The sequence below is a fragment of the Geotrypetes seraphini genome, chromosome 2 (assembly GCF_902459505.1).
Source record: "Geotrypetes seraphini chromosome 2, aGeoSer1.1, whole genome shotgun sequence".
In the NCBI taxonomy this organism is placed as follows: domain Eukaryota; kingdom Metazoa; phylum Chordata; class Amphibia; order Gymnophiona; family Dermophiidae; genus Geotrypetes; species Geotrypetes seraphini.
Window position 1 is genome coordinate 279932211 of NC_047085.1, and position 13573 is coordinate 279945783.

General features: G+C 51.0%; 1 protein-coding gene across 3 annotated transcripts in view; it reads left to right on the forward strand.

Moving 5' to 3' along the window:
• NSUN2 (NOP2/Sun RNA methyltransferase 2) overlaps positions 1–13573 on the forward strand; it is a 922747-nt gene that overhangs the window by 311635 nt on the left and 597539 nt on the right. The window lies entirely within an intron of this gene.

Below are 13573 nucleotides of genomic sequence, written 5' to 3' on the forward strand. Positions count from 1 at the left end.
TATATTGTTTGTAGAAACATCTATGGAAGCTGAGATTAAAATACCTGTTGTATCGCCTGCTTAGTTTCTGTCTGGCCATATGTCTCAATAATTTTGCCCAATTTAATGTTGCTGTGATTAGCTTTGTTCGGAAAAAGCCTTATGAAAGAATCGTGCCAAAATAAGTAAAACCAAGTACAGTGGTACCTTGGAATCCGAACTTAATCCATTCCAGAACACCGTTTGGATTCTAAAATGTTCGAGTTCCAAGACAATTTTTCCCATTGAAAATAATGGAAACTAGATTAATCCGTTCCTGGGTCCCAGAAACTCAAATTTTAACAGGAAATACACTGGATTTTAGGGGCAGAAACATACAGGATCAATCAGGCCCTAGGATCCTGTGGGTTGGGCAGTGGAGGGGCGAGCCCGCCTCATTTGGACAGAGGCGGGCCTGCTGGCCGGACGGTGCAAGGAGCCGTCCGGCCAATTGTGAGGTAAACCCAAGAGGGGGGTTCTGGGGTAGGGAGTTTAGTTGGGGGGGGTCCGGCAGGAGGGGTTGGGCACCCTCCTGCCGGCAATCTTAGGGGGACCGTTGGGGGGTCGGGCAGGAGGGGTTGGGCACCCTCCTGCCGGTGATCTTATAGGGAACGTTGGGGGGTCCGGCAGGAGGGGTTTGGCACTCTCCTGCCGGCGATCTTAGGGGGGCCGTTGGGGGGTCGGGCAGGAGGGATTGGGCACCCTCCTGCGGCGATCGTTAGGGGAGGTTGGGGAGGGAGACTGGCGGCCATAGCCGCGTCCGCTATGCCTGGGGTTTGAGCACTTTGCAGAGTTCGATTCCAAGACAAAATTTACTACAAAAAAAAGTTTGGATTCCAAAACGTTCGAGTTCTGAGGCATTCGGATTCCAAGGTACCATTGTATAATATTTTCACATATGTTTTTGCAAGTGTAAAATGTGCATAAATTGTGTGACCATGTAAAAATAAATTTATGTTAACATGCCCACGTTTATAAATGTGAAATTTTTAGATTTTTTGCAAGCACTGGGTCCTTTCCTCCATCTCTCCTTTATTCCCCTATGTGTTCAAGTCCTGCTCTTGTTTCTGTACATTTAGTCTTTCCTCCCCTCAGCAAGTCCTACATCTCCTCCCTCTCCTTTCCTCTCCCCCCATCAACTCCCCTTACAGTCCTCCTTTATGGTCTCATATTTTCTTCCTCCTTTTTTATTTTTAGTTTAATAAAAGTGTCCTTCCTTTGCTTTTTATTCAGTAGAGCTGTCACCTTCATTGTGCATGTGCCCACTCCTAAATATTAAACAAGCTTTTGCTTTTATTATAAGTACTAGTCTTATAGCCTGTTATTAATGGGTGCTAGAATATATGTGTATGTTTCTGTCTACTTTTTTTTTTCTCTCTCCTTAGCCACTTTCTGTATTTCTGTATTTCTTTCTTTATTTTTTTTTCCTTGGCTGTCCACCACCACCCCTTGCCTGCTCCCCCTGTCCATTCTCCCTTCCTTTTACCTCCCCTGTATCTTCCACCACCCCATCACTGCTCACCTTATCCAGCAGCAGCCCTTCTCCCTGTGTTTTACCTCCTCCCTATCCATCATCACCTCCTTCCTGCTCCCCCTGTCCAGCAGTAGGCCTGCCTTCATTTTTCTGCCCCCCCCCCCCGGTCCATCAGCACCTCTTCCCCTGTCCATCAACTCCCCCTCTGACTCTTTTCCCCTGTTCTCTCCTTCCTCAGGCTCTCTCCTGCCTCCCGACTCCCTTCTCTTGCCTTCCCTGCTCTGCTCTCTGGGCTCAGCTAAAAATGTTTTCTCTCCCCATTTTAACAGTGTCAACTATTTTTTCTTCCATTTGCATCTTTGCTTTATCCCAGGACAAGCAGGCAGCATATTCTTAACGTATGGGTGACGTCACCGACGGAGCCCCGGTACGGACCTTTTTAACTAGAAAGTTCTAGTTGGCCGCACCGCACATGCGTGAGTGCCTTCCCGCCCGACGGAGGAGTGTGTGGTCCCCAGTTTCTTCATTTCCGCGGAGCGAAGAAGACGCATGTGTTTTCAACGGCCGTTGAAAAACTAATTTTTGCCTTCCCGCTCGCGTATTTTCTCACTTTTTTCCTATTTTTCTTATCGGATTCTCTTATTTTTGTTTTAAAAAAAAAAAAAATAGTCGAGTTTTCCTTATTTTTTCAGGCCGGCCCCGGCGGGGCATGTTGCCACCATACAGGCCTCCGGATTCAATTTTGCGGAGGCCATGTTTCCCTTCATGCCCCCTCAACTGGGTTTTAAGAAGTGCCAGCGGTGTGCACGCCCGATCTCCCTCACCGACCCACACAATTGGTGCCTCCAGTGCTTGGGTCCAGAGCATCGGGCTGACACCTGCACCCGCTGTGCTACGCTTAAAAAGCGTACTTTGAAAAATCGGCAGATCCAGCAAAATATTTTGTTTGGTACCGGATCTGCCATAGAACCGGCTGCGACGTCGACGGCACCACAAAAGTCGGCACCGACGACATCGACACCACCGGACCCTTCCTCGGGGTTGTTGGGCCCAGGTAAGCCGGCTAAGAAGCCTCCCACTTCCCTTGAGCGCCCTCCTGCCACGGTTGCGACACCGGCCCTCCCGGCACCGCACCGGCCTCGCAAACGCTCCGCTCCGATCTCGGTGAGTGCCTCATCATCGGCCTCCTCATCGCCGGAGCGTTGAGCGGCACCTATGGTACCGAAGAAGAAAAAAGCAGTACCGGTGCCTCTCCTGGACGACCGCATCGCGGCCATACTCCAAACACAGTTACAGGAGCAGCTGCAACAACAGCTCCAACAACTGTTGCCGGCGTTGCTGGCACCGCACCTTCCGGTACAGGACCGGTCCGAGCCTCACACTGTCCCATCGGTGTCGACCCCCTCGGTACCGATTAATACTTCCATGCCGGTGCTCTTGGCAGAAACACCTACAGTACATACCCGTGATGCTGCCGACCCTGTCCGGTCCCAGGAACGACATCGGTCTTCCTCACCCGGTACCGCCTCGGTGCGCTCAGGCAAATCTCTTTCAAAGACCCGCCATGCCGAGCCCTCCACACTGATGTCCAAACGTACGCACCCCGACGTTAGGGACCCAGATTTGTGGGAAGACTCCCCTCACGGTACCGAGGAGGACGCTTCATCAACCGATGAAGAACCCTCCATGACCGACACCGTCTCAAAACCAGAGCAATCCTCTTTCTCCAAATTCCTTAGGGAGATGTCAGCAGCTCTTTCCATTCCCTTAGAGTCCGACTCTAAAAAGTCTCAGGCTTTCCTCGATGCCCTAGACTTTGAGCAACCTCCCAAAGAATTTCTGAAGTTGCCCGTCCACGACATCTTACGGGAAACTTTCTATAAAAACTGGGAAGCTCCCCTCACGGTTCCTGGAGCCCCTCGTAAATTGGATAGCTTGTACCGTGTTATTCCAATCCCAGGGTTTGACAAACCTCAATTGCCCCACGAGTCCCTCCTGGTGGAATCTACTTTGAAAAAATCTCAGGGTTCCAGTGTATATGCCTCCACCCCTCCTGGCAGAGAGGGAAAAACCATGGATAAATTTGGTAAGCGCCTTTTCCAAAATGCCATGTTAGCCAATAGAGCCAACAACTACACCTTCCACTTCTCCTTCTACATGAAGCATCTGGTGCAACAGCTCTCCTCCTTACAGAAATATCTTCCTGAACGTAAGGTCCCTCTTTTCCAGCAACATATTTCCAGCCTCCTCCAACGCAGGAAATTCATGGTTCGCTCCATCTACGACTCATTTGAGCTCACCTCTCGCGCATCTGCCATGGCGGTGGCCATGCGCCGTTGGCATGGCTGAGAGTCTCTGACCTAGACATTAACCACCAGGACCGCCTGGCTAACGCACCTTGTCTGGGTGATGAACTCTTCGGAGAGTCCCTGGACTCAACAACCCAGAAACTCTCAGCACATGAGATCAGGTGGGACACTCTGATTAAACCTAAAAAGAAGACTCCACCTGCTCGCACCTACAGACAGCAGTCTTCCTACCAGCGCAGGTTCTCGGCCAGACCTCTCAACCCGCCTCAACAGCAGCCACGCTGACCTCGGCAACAACATCAAACTCAGGCTCGCTCTCAGTCTCACCAACCTGCCAAGCCTCTACCTCCGTCAAAACCATCTCAGCCCTTTTGACTCTTTTCTCCAGGGCATAGCCAGTCTCCCAACATCATTGCCTCTTCCTCAGCCTATCGGAGATCGCCTCCAACTTTTCCTCAGCCGTTGGGAGGTCATCACATCAGACCAATGGGTCCTCAACATCATTCGCCACGGCTACTCTCTCAACTTCCAGACTCTTCCACTAGACAATCCTCCCGTAGAGTCTGCTTCTCACTCCTCCCAAACCCCCCTCCTCCTGAGGGAGGTCCAATCCCTCCTTCTTCTCAATGCCATCGAAGAGGTGCCTCCGGACCAAAGGGGTTAGGGATTCTACTCCCGCTACTTCCTGGTTCCCAAGAAGACAGGAGACCTCCGCCCCATCCTCGATCTCAGGGACCTCAACAAGTGTCTGGTCAAAGAGAAGTTCAGAATGCTCTCCCTGGCCACGCTTTACCCTCTTCTCTCTCAACACGACTGGTTATGTTCCCTGGACCTCAAAGAGGCCTACACTCACATCCCCATCAATCTGAATTCACGTCGCTACCTCCGCTTTCAGATTCAGCACCGCCACTATCAGTACAAGGTACTACCTTTTGGCCTCGCATCATCGCCCATGGTGTTCACCAAGTGCCTTATTGTGGTAGCGGCCTTCCTCAAGTCTCACAACTTTCAGGTGTTCCCCTACTTGGACGATTGGTTGGTGAAAGCAACTACGTCTCCACTTGTGCTGCAAGCCACTCATCACACCATCTCTTTCCTCCATCTCTTGGGGTTCAAGATCAACTACCCCAAGTCGCATCTGCTTCCCACACAGCGACTTCAGTTCATCGGAGCAGTTCTCGACACCACTCTGATGAGGGCGTTTCTCCCCTTCGACCGACACCGGACCCTGCTCCACCTCTGTCGTCAAGTGCTCCTTCATCAAACCATCCCAGCTCGACAGATGATGGTCCTCTTGGGCCACATGGCCTCGACAGTCCATGTACTTCCTCTGGCGCGACTCCACCTCAGGACACCTTAGTGGACTCTAGCCAACCAATGGTCACAGACCACGGATCCTCTTTCTCATCCCATCTCTGTGACATCGTCTCTTCAGCAATCTCTTCAATGGTGGTTGAACTCCTCCAATCTTTCCAGGGGTCTACTCTTTCATCTACCCCCTCACTCCATGATCATAACCACTGATGCCTCCCCCTATGCGTGGGGAGCTCATCTGGGAGATCTACGCACCCAGGGACTCTGGACCCCTCAGGAGCGTCAACATCACATCAATTTCCTGGAACTCAGAGCCATGTTCGATGCTCTCAAGGCCTTCCAGCACCTTCTCTGCCCTCAGGTTCTTCTCCTGTGCACAGACAATCAAGTCGCCATGTACTACATAAACAAGCAAGGCGGCACCGGATCTCGCCTCCTCTGTCAGGAGGCTCTCCGCATCTGGACCTGGGCCACGGACCACAGTCTCTTCCTCAAGGCTGTCTACATCCAGGGCGAACAGAACTCCCTGGCCGACAATCTCAGCCGCATCCTTCAACCTCACGAGGGGACTCTGGACCCCCCAACACTCCTCTCCATCTTTGCTCGCTGGGGCACTCCACAGGTGGACCTCCTTGCAGCTCCTCACAACCATCAGCTGCCCCAGTTCTGTTCCAGACTCTTCTCTCCTCACCGTCTGGCCCCGGATGCATTCCTGCTCGACTGGACGGATCGGTTCCTCTATGCCTTTCCTCCACTCCCTCTGATGTTGCGGACGTTATACAAACTCCGCAGAGACAGGGCCACCATGATTCTCATCGCTCCTCGGTGGCCTCGCCAACACTGGTTCTCCCTCCTGCTTCAGCTCAACTCCAGGGAGCCCATTCCTTTTCCTGTGTTTCCTACTCTACTTACACAGCAGCATCAGTCTCTACTACATCCCAATCTGTCTTCGCTCCACCTGACAGCTTGGTTTCTCTCGGGCTGACCTCTCCAGAGAATCTGTCTCAGCCTGTCTGTCGCATTTTGGATGCCTCCAGGAAACCGGCCACTCTCCAATGTTACCATCAGAAGTGGACCCGGTTTTCCTCTTGGTGTCTCCTGCATCATCACGATCCCACCTCATTGGCGGTGGAAACTGTACTGGACTATTTGCTCTCTCTGTCCGATGCTGGCCTCAAGTCTACCTCAATCAGAGTCCACCTCAGTGCCATCACTGCGTTTCATGAGCCTATCCTCGGAAAACCTCTCACGGCTCATCTTCTGGTTTCCCGGTTCATGAGAGGCCTCTTCAATGTCAAACCACCTCTGAAGCCTCCTCCTGTCGTCTGGGACCTGAATGTGGTTTTATCAGCCCTCATGAAACCTCCTTTTGAGCCTCTTGCCACAACTTTGCTCAAACTTCTAACATGGAAGGTGCTTTTCCTCATTGCCATCACCTCTGCCAGGAGGGTTAGTGAGCTGCATGCACTGGTCGCCTATCCACCGTTCACTGTTTTTCGCCATGACAAGGTGGTTCTGCGTACCCATCCTAAATTCCTCCCCAAGGTGGTCTCGGCTTTTCACCTCAACCAGTCCATTGTGTTGCCTGTCTTTTTCCCTAAACCCCATTCTCATCCTGGGGAACAGGCGTTGCACACGCTGGATTGTAAGCGTGCCCTTGCATACTACCTTGACCGTACCAGGGCTCACCGCTCGTCTCCTCAACTCTTTCTGACCTTCGATCCTAACCGTCTAGGTCGTCCTGTCTCTAAACGGACGCTTTCCAACTGGCTTGCTGCCTGCATTGCGTTCTGTTATGCTCGGGCCGGTCTCTCACTGGAAGGTGCTGTCACGGCCCACAGGGTCAGAGCTATGGCTGCTTCTGTGGCTTTCCTCCGTTCCACGCCCATCGAGGAAATCTGCAAGGCTGCCACTTGGTCCTCAGTTCACACGTTCACTACTCACTACTGTCTGGATGCCTTCTCCAGACGGGATGGACACTTCGGCCAATCTGTGTTACAAAATTTATTTTCCTAATGGCCAACCATCCCTCCTCCCTCTCTGTTAGCTTGGAGGTCACCCATGCATTAAGAATATGCTGCCTGCTTGTCCTGGGATAAAGCACAGTTACTTACCATAACAGGTGTTATCCAGGGACAGCAGGCAGATATTCTTACGTCCCACCCTCCTCCCCGGGTTGGCTTCTTAGCTGGCTTATCTTAACTGGGGACCACGCACTCCTCCGTCGGGCGGGAAGGCACTCGCGCATGCGCGGTGCGGCCAACTAGAACGTTCTAGTTAAAAAGGTCCGTACCGGGGCTCCGTCGGTGACGTCACCCATGCGTTAATAATATCTGCCTGCTGTCCCTGGATAACACCTGTTACTGTAAGTAACTGTGCTTTCCTGACTACACGACCAGCCTCTCTTAGTTTTCCAGATATTCTTGCCTGTCTTCCTCTTTCTGCGATCTTTTGTAGTTTATGAAAGCTAACCTCTTATTCTGTAACGCCTGGTAAACTGGTAAAGTCCTTATGAATGGGTATATATCTCATTATGACCAGCAGGTGGAGACTGAAACAAAACTGTGGAATAGTACATAAGAGGTACTTTCCCCTATTCCTATTAGTCTTCTTTCAGTCTCAGCAGGTGTGAGGAACTGTATCCATCTCTCTTGGTAGGGCTGTTGAAATTTGTTTAGGGATCCTAGTCCCTGTTTTTGTGCCAGGTTGAGCTTGTGAGCTTGGGTGGACCCTGTTTGAAGGTCCATCCGACCTCGGGGGTGTCAAACCTGGCGGGTCTCGTGCTGGGTCCCTCCCCCATTTCTTCCATCTCCCTAAAATTTTTTTAGAGGTGCCTCAGCAGTAAGCCTTGCCCTCTATGTCAAGCAAGGCATGCTGCTTTTAGTGCCAATTGGGTCTGTTCTGTTAAAAAAAAAAAAAATCCTGAGGTAGTGCCAGTCTGAAGGATTACTTTCCCTTTAAATATGCTGTAAATTACTTTATTTTTTTAACTAACTCGTACTTTTCTTCTAGCTAGGTCATGTATGGACCAATTGAGCACTTCTCAGGGGAAGCTGTGCACTATTTGGTCCAGACACAAGGCAGTCACCGCCGGCCTGAAATCGGCTGTTCAGGCCGGTGCGGTGGTGGAGCTCCTTCCGCAGCGGTTGCAGGCGTCCAGGGCTCCCCTCCGCTAATGCCTCGCGAGTCGGCAGGGAGCAGTGGGGCAGCCCGGTCTTCCCCCACACCCATAGAGAAATTTCTTCAGCCGCCGACAGTAAGGGTAAAAAGGATTGCCTTACTGCCTGTTCGGCTCAGGACTCCCTCTCAGCTGACTTTTTTAACAGCTGATGCCAGCTTGCCTGTTTTAGTGGCTGGGACCGTTCAGGCTTCCTAGCCGCTACAGGCCCTGGAGAGAACTTCGCATTTTCACAAACAGGCCCCTCCATTTTGTCTGCAACTTCAGATGACCTTCCCCCTGTATTGGCAGGTTTCAACTTGGTCCCCTTCTGTGGCAGGGAGTCCTATGGGACCCCCAGGGTTTTTTCCCCTGATTTAATTTTTTCTTTGTGCATAGCCTATTTTCAGGCAGCTGGGGAGGTCCCAAGTGCGCCCAGGGGGGGGTTCCTCCACACCCCCTGTGGCTTTGCCTCCCTTTTCTCCTTTGACATCCCCTCTTCCTCCTCCCTTGTCCAAGTGCCTATAGGTGGCTTGAGATGCGTATTGGTGGTCAGAGGAGCATGTTGGCCTGGATGGGGACCTGGACCCTTTTGAGGAATTCCAGGATCCTCTCGAGAGGGGTATAGGGCTACTTTGAAGTCGCCAGTTGTGGACACGGTGGTCTCAGTGATTGCTCAGCAGCATACTATGCCTGTTGTGGGCAATTCTGCCTTACGGGACTCTGAGGAGCGTAAGTTGGAGACCATAAACAGAATTTTGAGGTCTCTGACTTGGCGGCTATTTTTTTTTTGGGGGGGGGCTGGTGGCTCGTGCCATGTTTCAGTGGGCCGAGCTTATCCTTGATCGTGAGTCTGATGACTGTTCCTTGGTGGATCAGGAGTGGCAAAGCTTGAGATGGCTGCCTCGTTCCTCTCGGGTGCTCTTTACTTGGTGCGGACATCTGCTAATTCTGTGGTTTCGCGCTTGGTCGGTGGTGCTGGAAATGAAGATGGAAAGCTTGCAGGATTGATGGTCAGTCTAGAGGAGGTGTGTAGGCAGATTGATAGGCTTAAGAGCGATAAATCCCTAGTACCGGCTGGCATCCATCCGAGGGTCATCAAGGAACTGAAAGGAACCATAGCTGAACTGCTTCAACTAATAGCCAATCTGTCGATCAAATCGGGAAAGATTCCAGAAGACTGGAAGGTGCCGAATATTACGCCGATCTTCAAGAAAGGTTCGAGGGGAGATCCGGGAAATAACAGACCGGTGAGTCTGACCTCGATACGGGGAAAGATGGTAGAGTCACTGATAAAGGACCACATCATTGATCACTGTGACGGACACGAGCTGATGAAGACCAGTCAGCGAGGGTTATCAAAGGTAGATCATGTTTGATGAACTTGCTGCACTTCTTTGAGGAAGTAAACAGACAGATAGACAAGGGTGACCCGGTCGACATTGTATATCTGTATTTTCAGAAGGCGTTTTACGAAGTTCCACATGAACGACTACTTCGGAAAATTGCAATCCATGGAATCGAGGGTGAAATACTCACGTGGATTAAAAACTGGCTGGAGCATAGGAAACAGAGAGGGGGAGTAAATGGACAACACTTGAGACTGGGGGGGGCGCCACAGGGCTCGATGCTTGGACCCGTACTCTTCATCATCTTTATAAACAATTTTGACATTGGTACGACAAGTGAGGTGATTAAATTTGCAGCCGATACAAAGTTATTCAGAGTAGTGAAGACACGGGGATTGTGAAGATCTGCAACATGACATAATCAGGCTTGAGGAATGGGCATCAACATGGCAGATGAGGTTCAACTTAGATAAGTGTAAAGTGATGCAAGTAGGTAACAAAAATCGAATGCACAAATACAGGATGTCCGGGGCAGTACTTGGAGACACCTCCCAGGAAAGAGATTTGGGAGTTCTGATCAACAAGTCGATGAAGGTATCCATGTAATGTGCTGCGGCAGCGGCGAAAAGGGCCAACAGTATGCTAGGAATGATAAAGAAGGGGATCAAGAACAGATCGGAGAAGGTTATCATGCCGCTGTACCGGGCCATGGTGTGCCCTCACCTGGAGTACTACTTGAAAAGGTCCAGAGAAGAGCGACTAAAATGGTTAAGGGGTAGGAGGAGTTGCCGTACAGCGAAAGATTAGAGAAACTGGGCCTCTTCTCCCTCGAAAGAGGTGAATGAGAGGGGACATGATCGAAACATTCAAGGTAGTGAAGGGGATAGAGTTAGATAAGGACAGGTTGTTCACCCTCTCCAAGGTAGAGAGAACGAGAAGGCACTCTCTAAAATTAAAAGGGTATAGATTCTGTACAAACGTAAGGAAGTTCTTCCCTCAGGGAGTGGTAGAATACTGGAACGCTCTTCCAGAGTCTGTCATAGGGGAAAACACCCTCCAGGGATTCAAGACAAAGTTAGACAAGTTCCTGCTGAACCAGAACATAGGCAGGTAAGGTTAGTCTCAGTTAGGGCGCTGGTCTGACCCAGCAGCAGCAGTTCTTATAGTTGCCACGTCCAAAACTAAGCCTACTAAATTTCCCTTTTGGGAGTCTTTTTTTTCTTTTGAGAGGATCTAGATCAATTGGTTCAGACTCTTTCGGACTTTAAAGTGCCCCGCTTGCCTGAAGACAATTCCCACCCGGCATCTCAGGGTGGCACTGCCTGGGGGTGTCTGCGGGAGTTTCACAAATACCGTCCTGGTTGTGGAGCTGCTACTTTCCAGGCTTCGGGGATTTCCCGGGGTCATTTTTATCAGCGCATGCAGTCCTTTTTTGGGGGGGGGGCGTCGGGGATCTGGGAATCCCTCCACCGGTTCCTCCCCTGCCCGTCCTGCTCAGTGACTCCTTGCTGGTGCCCTGTTTGGTTCCAGTGGATGCCCGGCTACGTCTTTTTTTTTTTTTTTTTTTTTACAAGTGGGCCGAGATCCAATTAGTGGTTCCTGGAGGTGGTGCGGGTCGGTTCTGCTCTGGACAGTTCATTTTCTAGCTTAGGCGGTATGGAAAACGCAGGCCTTTCACTAGACCCTTCAATGCTTGCTAGCTCTCCAAGTAGTTGTTCCAGTTTCCCCTTAGGTGTATGGAACCGTTAGGTACTCAATTTCTTTTGGGGTGCCCAAGAAGGAGGGGACCTTTCGGCCCCTCTTCAATTTAAGAGGCGTCAACAAGGCTCTCAAAATTCCCTCTTTTTGCATGAGAACACTGCAGTCTGTCATTCTGGCGGTTCAGCCGGGAGAGTATCGGACTTCTCTCGATCTGATGGAGGCCTTATTGCATGTTCCAATTCTGGCCTCCAATCTGCACTTCCTTCGCTTTGCGATCTAGGGTCAGCGCTATCAGTTCTGTGTTCTTCTTTTTTGGCCTGGCCACGGCTTCCAGGATGTTCACGAAGGTTCTGGTGGGAATCGCGGTACGCTTGCGGAAAGAGAGCATTCTGGTGCATCTGTACCTGGACGACTGGTTGCTTCGGGCAAAGTCGTTTCAGGAAAGCACCTGGGTCAAAACTAGGGAGGTGGAGTTTCTCCGGTCACTGGGATGGGTGGTCCACCTTTATAAGAGTCGGCTGGCTCCATCTCAGTGTCTGGAATACCTTGGGGTTCTGTTCGACACCTCTTGGGGAAGATCTTCCTCCCAGAGGCCCGGGTAAGCAACTTACAATCTCAGATTCGCCTGCTTATGGCATCCCGGTGTCCTTGAGCACAGGGTTTCCTCCAAATCTTGGGGTGAATGGCAGCTTCCCTAGATGTAGTGTGGTGGCCGCAGGCCCACATGCGTCCTCTTCAGTATGCTCTGCTTCGGAGGTGGTTGCCTCAGAGACACAGTCTGGATCTTCCTGTTCCTCTGGGGGCTTTTCACGCTGCATTCTTTGTTGGCTCCAGTCCTCTCATCTTGTTCAAGGGACAAGTCTGGATCCACCACAATGGACGGTGCTTCTCACTGATGCCAATCTCCTCAATTGGGGAGCTCAGTGTCTAGGTCACTCAGCATAGGGCACCTGGTCCACAGAGGAGGCGTCCTGGTAGATCAATTTTCTGGAGACCAGAGCCATCTGTCTGGCGCTGTTAGCCTTCCACTCCTTCTTGCCATTGTTCTGTCGGACAATGCCGTGGTGGTGGCTTATGTCAATCATCAGGGGGGTACCCTTTTAAAGGGCTCCAATGGCTCATCTTTGAATCTCAACACAGTGAGGGGAAGGGAAGCCAAATCGTCATCCTCACTGCACTGATTCTCCACCTCTGACCAGCTCTCTTTGGTGGGAAGCCCCGCCTCCTTCTTCCCCAGAGCAGTTCAACTTCTCATTTCAGCACAGTTAGACTCCATCTCTCTGCTTGATCCTGTTTGATCAAAACTCCTGTTGCAGCATGCAGTCACCTTATTCTTCAACTCATTGAAGGGAAGGAAGCCAGTCGTTCCACTCACTGTACCGAGACTCCATCTCTCTGACATCCATCTCGCAGCTCCTTCTCTCCACTTCTTCCCCAGAGCTCACAGTGCTTTCCCCTTCAGCCCTATAAAGGGCAGCCAAGCAAGTGAATCTCCCCCAAAGGCCATCTGTGTGGCCGAAGGAGGACCAGCCCAAAAACCATGCTCAGACTCTATCATGTCACTCGCAATCAAGCCAATACACCCTGTCCCCTTCTAGTCATCACACTCATACTCCCTGTGATGACATACTACATACCCACCATCACTGGCCAGGGCCGATATGGAGACCTAAGAAGCTGCTACCATGCAAAGCCCAAAACAATCAATACCCACAACCTCATAAAGATCAAAACTGACATATACACCCCCATTGCACACAACGTCACAGCAGCCCTAGTGAATGCCAGATCCGTAAACGACAAAGACCTCGTTCTCACAGATGCCATCACAGAGTACAACTGGGACCTCCTACTAGTGACAGAAACATGGCTCAAAGACAACGATAGAGCCACCTTGGGTGTGTTATGCCCTCAAAGCTACCAAGCACTGGCATGCTCCCGTCCCAACAAGAGATGTTGGAGGGGTTGCAGAGATTGCCAAATCCAAGTTAAACCCACGCCAAATTCACTCCATAACACTACCAGTCCTAGAATGCCTCGTTTTCTCAATAGGCCACAACAAAAAAATCACGATCATACTAGTCTACAGAGAACCCTCCTCTTCTATGTCTATGCTCAACGAATTGCTAACCATTATAAGCAATCTGTCCTTAAACCATAAACAAATCATAGTTCTAGGAGACCGCAACTTTGCGGACTACCCAGAAGTCACGGGCGCCCCACGAGATTTCATCAAAGCACTGTCAGATCT